General features: G+C 41.2%; 1 long non-coding RNA gene across 1 annotated transcript; it reads right to left on the bottom strand.

Annotated features, from left to right (window-relative positions):
• Positions 1-645: 645 nt before the first annotated feature.
• On the bottom strand, positions 646-7,309 carry LOC108496177. The gene is made up of 3 exons (XR_001874374.1): positions 7,020-7,309; positions 1,357-1,457; positions 646-889 (listed from the first exon to the last, which is right to left on the bottom strand). It is a non-coding gene; the product is annotated as an uncharacterized LOC108496177 (long non-coding RNA).
• Positions 7,310-7,462: the final 153 nt, after the last annotated feature.

Here is a 7,462-nt window from a genome sequence, read left to right as displayed (position 1 = left end):
GCAAAAATCTGTTCCATAGTGCAGGAATTGCTTTGTGGTGAGTAGGAAATGGGGAGATATCTAATGCCATTCACTTATCTGCCCGCGCCTGAAGGGACAGCAGTCATTCCTGTTCTGTTCCTTTACCACCTGCTGTATAGTAGAAACAAACTCCTGGCTCAGAAATAGGCAACATGAGGCTCCTAATCTGCTTTTCTCTTCCACACTGAACTTGCATAATCCACAAGAGAGCCAGGCCAAATCTGGTTATTTATAATCCAGCAAAATTCTGGCCTGCTGTCTGCATTGTTTCCTGAAGTGCAGGAGAGTGTGATGTTCACCAGCCTACTCCTGGTAGTCTGCTTTAAGAATATCAGTGCTAAAAATTACCAACATAAAATTTAGCCAAATGATTTAATTTAAATATATATTTTGTCTCAGATATACCTACCACCCTGAGTATAGGTAGCATTGTTCATTGTAGAGTCAAAAATTATTGGAAGCTCTTATCTGGATTAGAGTATTAAAATTAGATGTTTTGAAATTATCATATCTGCCTATCCCCAGTAGTCTGTTATAGCTGTGAGAACTCTGGGGAAATATTTTTCTTGGTTTTGCATGAAGTTCCCAATAAAACGCATTACTTAGTGTTCTCTGGGGTTCAAGACTTTAAGGTTAACTACAAAACAGTATGTTGTCCTCCAAAGCAAAAAAATAAAGGACACAGGTAAATATTCTATCAACTAGCAAAAATCTGGTTCCTTAACAGCACTCTGTCACCTTGAGTGAGAGACTGTGCTTATGGGGATGGTTTGCTGATGGTCTGTGTGGAAACAGATTCAATGCTTCATGTGTCATTCCAAAGGTACAAGAAAGTCCAGCTTTCTGAAATGAGTTCACATGTATGAATCTGAAATAAAAAAAGTTGCATGGTTTTCAGGAGTAGGAACAAACCTTACCCACCATTGGATATAACTTTACTGCACTGTCTACAAACAAGATGTTGTCTGTTTCATCAACGTCAGTTGCTGTTCACATTTCTGAGATCAGAGTTTACAAATGCAATAGGTGGGAGTGTAAAATAAAAGACTATTGACTTTGCAGCAAGGACCAGACAGTAATTACTGCAAGAGAAGTGTTGTGTCCACCTTGTGCCTTCATTATGGCATAGACCTGTTCTTGATGCCTGTCCCAGGTCGTCTTTGCCTTTCAAGCACATTAGAACAGAGCAAAGTCCATTAAAGCATTTGGGAAAACTGAGTTTTTAGGGAACGTCTATTCTGATTCCTTTCTATGAACCATAATCCCTAAATTAGTACAAAATTACTCCCTATCCAAAAATTCCCCAATAGCTGATTAAGTGTGGTTTGGACTTACAGGCCCCAAAGCATCCCAGTAGAAGTTGAGTTGTGGCTCATGTCATTCCTCCACACAAGAACAGTGCAGTCTCTGACCGGGGAACGTCACAGCACAATCACCTTGATAATAAAGGAAACCCATTAACAATTAGAGTGATGACCTCCCTTAAAACGCATGAAAAGCTTTAGTTTCTGGTCAGTAGCAGCCAAGCACCCCTGAAAGGACATAAAATTTAAGGTTTGCCTTTCAGCATCCCAGAGGGATAGAAGGGCAGGGACAGTGTGCATGGGCAGAGCCCACCAGAGGGAAATTTGCCTGCACCAAGCAGAGTTGCACACTTCTGCTCAAACCCTGCCTGTCTGTGAGAGTCAGTGACACTGTCTGGACTACAAGAGCTGAACTATGCCATCTCAGTCACCCAGCTGAAATATCTGCTTCTAAAGTGCATCAAAGGTTTTGGGTCATCCACATGAATCTGGGTTTTATCTTGTTTATCCAGGCTAGTGACTGCAGTGGAATAGCTCGGGATTTACCGTTGTGTGAGAGCGGGTAGATGGCTGACAGTTTTCAATATCCCAGTTGTTTTGGCACATGATTTAAGCACTCGGTGTTCTTGGATTCTCCTTCTACTGGATTTATTGGAAATTAGGATAGATACCGTGAATCATAGAAAAGGATTTAATTAAGATGCCTCTTTTCTATTACAGGGAACCATTCCCTACTTTTCAGGTCTTTAGCCAACTTGATTTCTGGGTCTGGAGTAACCTCGCTCCTCTCATTTCCCTTTAGCAGCTTCTCCCCAGCCTGAGGACACGTGTGCTGTATTATCATGAATTATCAAACACATCTGAGGGGTGTGGGAGTATTATTTGACTCACACAGCAACTAGATATGGGCTTCTGTGGCTGAACCTTGCTTCTTTGTGACTCTTCGGGCAGAGGAAAATGGAGTAGAGAGATTTAGAAAGGGGGTTCTGGCAAGATGGGAGGGGAGATGCCCAGCTATACACCCCCCTGCCAGTGTCCAGCTCCTCTCTTCTGACTTCAGATGTTCATATCCTTCAGTAACAGAACAAGCAGCAGATAACACCTGGGGAAAAGTGCCCTGTATTTTTTTCTTTGCTCTCACATGTGATCTGGCAATGCTGTGAGATTTAAGTTACAGCAAATCGCAACTCAAGGCCTCCAGCTGAAAAGAGCTATCTCAAATTGCTGTATTTTAGAGTGAAAAGCATGAAATACATCTTTTCTCCCTTTGTTGATCGAAGTGCACTTTTAAATAGTAGCAGTTCTGCACTTTACGTAACTGTTTCCTGCCACTGTTAGCTTTCCAGAATCTGACTGAAGTGTTCCCTGCTGCTACAGTTAACTTGCTGATAACTTACTGCTGTTTATTTACAAACACAATGTGCAGGCATCCTTTTTTGTACCCTCCACCCCCACCCGTTTCTTTTTCTGGAAGGTGTTTTTGCCACATGCAGTCCCTGTCCTCATACAACCTTCCTGTGAGCAGCGCTGCCAGCTTGGGTGGGCTACCAAGGAAACACCGAGAATTTGTTGGACTTGAAAAGAAAGCAAACAGACTGCGAATTTGTTAGAGGATACAGGTGGTTTTGATCGGCTGAGTGGAGTCTGTGCCGGAAACATTACGGCTCCTGAGGCTCCCGGGGGACTTCACCAGACAGGGCTCTACAGCAACACTGATGACTCATGGGCAGAAACTCACCTCTGAGCGAATGGCAGTGAGGAAAAAGTGACCAAGCCAAAAATGACTCGCAGGGAAATGAAGCCTCCAGAGCAGGGCTGCTCTGACAGTCTGCTAACACACTTAGCTCTAGCAGCTGTCACTACAGTCAGCGATGCGACTGGTTGCATAACTGGTGGGAAAGTAAATCTAGATATAGCTGTAAACTTGTGGCAGCCCAGCCAAAAACTCAGCAGCCTCTAGGACTTGCTATCCAATGGTTTTGTTGTAGAAAGCTGGATGGTCAGTGATAAGTCTTGAGTGGATGGCCACAGAGAGTTTTATTAGGAGCTCAATACACAGTAAAATTTCCAGCTAAGAAAAGCATCTTCTTTGGGAAGATGCAGTGTTGAATGGAGAAATCATACCACAAAGATCTTTCTGCCTTCCTGTGTTTGTTAATGGGAATCTGTTGAGATGAACTAAAGACTTGAGACTGCAAAAACTACATAAGAACATGTGAAAAAAATGCTCAAGAAAGCTGCTCAGCACTTTCATCTTGAGGATGTGTCTGGAAAATAGAAGTCCTGGTGCTGTGACCTCTTGAAACCTTCATGATCTTCATGATCTTCTAACCTACATAGAGTAAATTTCCCAATAATACAATTATCCGTCTGGACAGATTCATGGGTTTAATTCTGGACACGTGCAACATGAATTTGAAAACAGTGCTGCGCAAACAGGATACTCTTTCTTTGTATGAAACATCAGCTACTGGGTCACATCTCTTCCTCTGGAATCAGCAGCTGGAAAACATTAGATGAGTCACAAGAATCGGAGAGGTCTGAAAAGCAGGACACACTAAGTGACATACAGGGTGAAGGTTTTAAACCCACAGCTTGAAACACTAAGTCAGAGCCTTCAGAGCAGGACTAGAGTTAAGCTGCTCTGAAATGTTAGAGATGGGCTGGTGTGATCAGGCTAAGATACTCAGGCAGTATCAGGGATGACAAGGTAGAAATGAATGCACAAAAAGCATGAGCATCCTTTTCTGCCTTTTTTTCCCCAGGCAGTGCTGATTTTGCAGTTACTCTGCTTCCTGAGATGATTTACACCAGCTTACACAGCACTTTGAGCTCTGGCCGTACCCTGACAGACAGGTGGTAGCTCTGGATGCACTTACAAAATAGTTCAAAGGGATAGGTGTAGGCAGGCAGGATTGTCAGTATACTAGTAGGATACCTGAAGATTTTAGGTTATGTTTACATGCAGTTAAACTATAAATGCAAGATGTGTTTTCTTTTTATTTCTTTTTTTTTTCAATGCAGCATAAGTAGGCAGTTTTTGAGTATCCAAATACTGGACTCTTTCTTCAAAATGACGCAAACTACAGCATGTCTGCTTTGTTTTCTCCTGTTCCCCTACTTAGTCTGGGATTAGAGACACAGGGTCTGACTGTGGTGGCCCTTGTCTGAACTTTTCCAGGCATGTCCTTCATTCACAGGCAGAGGCGGTGCCAGGGTCTGGAGGCCCAAGCTGGGCTAAGCAGGCATCCTGATGACCCCACAGCTGGCCAAAAGTCTCATATCCCACTGTGTCTTTTTCCAGTGGGGCTGCCAGCCTACTGCCTCTCCTGCAGCTTCTCATTCACAGAATGTGGTGAAAAAAACCCATCAACAGTGTCTCATAAAGTCAAGTTTGCTTCCTGTATGTTTTCAGTAGGGTATTTCAGAATTCTGCATCTGTAAAGGAAAATAGCTATTGCAAACTGGAATGTGATGCTCATGTATTCTCTCTGCAAGCCCTGCATCTCTGGGGCTCTAGCTCAAACAGGCAAGATTTCTGACTTTCTTATTTTTCCTTAATTGCTTACTATATTGCTCTCCATCTTTCTTTCTTTTTCTTTTTTCTTTTTCTTCCTGGTCTTTCGTTTCTCTGAACTGGAATGTAACTTACCTGTGTTTTCGTGGATGCAGCAGCAAAATCCATGTAAGTTCCTGTATTTCTGTCTCTTACTTCACCAGAACTCAAAATGAATCTTAGAAAACAGAGATATGAGGAGCCACAAAAAGGAGTCTCATGCCTTAGCACACAGATCATAGCCCCCTTGGACTCAGCCTTGAGTGAGTGGGAAATGAAATCTTGTGCAAATGGTTTTGCAAATGTGTGGGGCCACATTTCCCTGCATTTATAAGGGAAGATTTTAAGGAGCTATAGAAAGACAGAAATTCCTGATTGTAGACTATCATTATTTCAGGAGAGGATCGTCTGGCTTTGAGTTACAGGTAATGCACATTATAACAGCACCAGCACGCTCTGAAAGACCTCAGAAGATGAACACAGACAGCCTCTCCCTTGGCCACTCCCTGAGCGCATTCCTATCCTTCCACTTTTGAAAGTATTTTCCAAATATCTAGGTAATGCCACAACCGTTTTATGATTCTGAAGTCCATCTTGCTGTACTTGTATGAAAGGCAATTTTTTAGCTTCACTTTGAACTAAACCAACTTGTTTCTTTCAGTCACTGCCCATCAGCCATATTCTCTGCCATTGCTCACATCACACTTGCTGCTTTCCCCCATACTCTTGCCACTGTGCACCCATCTTCCCTGAGCCTGGGTGCCCTAGTCTTATTCCAGCTGTAGCCTTGCCAATGCTGAATAGTACTAAACTATTAGCTCACTTGTCTTGCTGGTTATACTCCAGATTATTCCAGTATCACACTTACTTTTTTATTCACGGAAACATGACGCTGTTGAGACAGATCTGGATTAATTTAATGCCATTTAACTTTCTATTTAATTATATTTAAATGGAAATTTAAATGGAATCTGGCATTAACGTATTATTGATTTAAAAATTTTGTGATTCTTTTCAATATGTTTTATATGCAACTATACAGAATGTAGCTAACTTCCACTGAATAAAATTATTAATATGAACAAGTGCTCACCAGTAACAAGTTAGTTCCTAATCGGTGAGATTATCTGTGTGGCTGAAAATGCTTTATGAAAACAAGTATCAATTGTTATTTCTATTTTGTAGAATTTATCTTCAGAGGTTTTTTTTCTTGCTTGATTTGCTGAGGGACAAATACTGCTTTGCCAGATACTCCATGATATGTTATTCCATGGTTTGCAGTTAGAGCTAGTGTGTCATGAATCAATCTACTTGACCATCATGCTTTAGAAATACTCCCACTAGCCTTTCTATTGCACAAATGATTATTTAATGAGATGGATAAAAAGGTAGCTTTTCATGGTGTTCCACAAAAATTGTCTTGGAGACACATTCACTGCTTTTGTTTCCCAACACTTTTAATCAACTTTCCAAATCCAGAAAGCCTTCCAGTCAACCTGGGAAGCACCAACCTGCTCCGTTCCCCACCCTTGCAAGGCAAGGAAACAGGTGTATTAAATCCTAGAGGCACTCCTTAAAACACCCATACCTTTTTTTTTTTTAGCATAATCACTGTAACTCTTTCTCTTGTAGCTGATGCTGATGCTGCATATGTGCCACATCCACTATTGCTGATGCAAAAGTATATACCATCTTAGCTTATTCAGGGAGCCACTGTTAATCATAATCTACATTAAATCATCTTTGTCAAATTTTAGTCTCTAGAGTGTTAGCATATTAAAAGCTGTTTTATCCATAAGATATTCTTTGTGTTTATAATTAACAAAAAGACCTGCTATTTGTGGTATTCAAAAATGCCTTATCAGTTCTTTTAATTTCATCAAACACCCTAATCCACAGATCATTATGTCTTATTAAAATGTGTCATGTTGCTGTGAAGATTAAAAATCAGTGCCAAAGGTCAAACAATCATTATTTGAACAGCTGCAAGTTCCAAAGAACCATGACCCTTTTAAATATTTCAGATTTAAAAGGGTTTTTTTGGGTAGCAACTTTAAATACATAGTAATAACAATAGAATTGTGATCTAAAAGCCTTTTAATAACCTCTCATATGTCTTTTTGAAATGGTTCACTTACCTCCCAAAGCTAGTAGCCTACAGGTTAAAAAATAAGATCAATTAATCAATTAGACATTGCTCTGTTAACTGTCGGGGTTGACAGCAGGTCTGTCAGCAGCCTGGCACTTATCGACGAAGCAATCGATACTGACCAGATTACAGTATACCCCTGAAAGGAGGAGAACACACAGCATGCAGAGGAATGTGGGCAACTTTCAGACAGGAAGAAGATGGAAGACAGAAATGGACTTCCTGTACTTTCGGCAAATCAGGATGACTCGGCAAAACCTGTGTTTACTGTTTTGCAACCAATCCTGGTGTGTGTATACATAAAAGTACCAATAGCAGGTTGACATGTGGATGGCCTGATGGCCTGATTTATGTGTACCAATAGCAGGATGACATGTGTATAGCCTGATGTATGTTTACATGAAAGGCATCAATAGAAAGCTGACATGTGTG

This window comes from Lepidothrix coronata, unplaced genomic scaffold, assembly GCF_001604755.1.
Source record: "Lepidothrix coronata isolate B3197 unplaced genomic scaffold, Lepidothrix_coronata-1.0 Scaffold37, whole genome shotgun sequence".
Taxonomy (NCBI): Eukaryota; Metazoa; Chordata; class Aves; order Passeriformes; family Pipridae; genus Lepidothrix; species Lepidothrix coronata.
The sequence above is the reverse complement of the archived record's forward strand: the minus strand, read 5'-3'. Positions and strand labels throughout refer to the sequence as shown.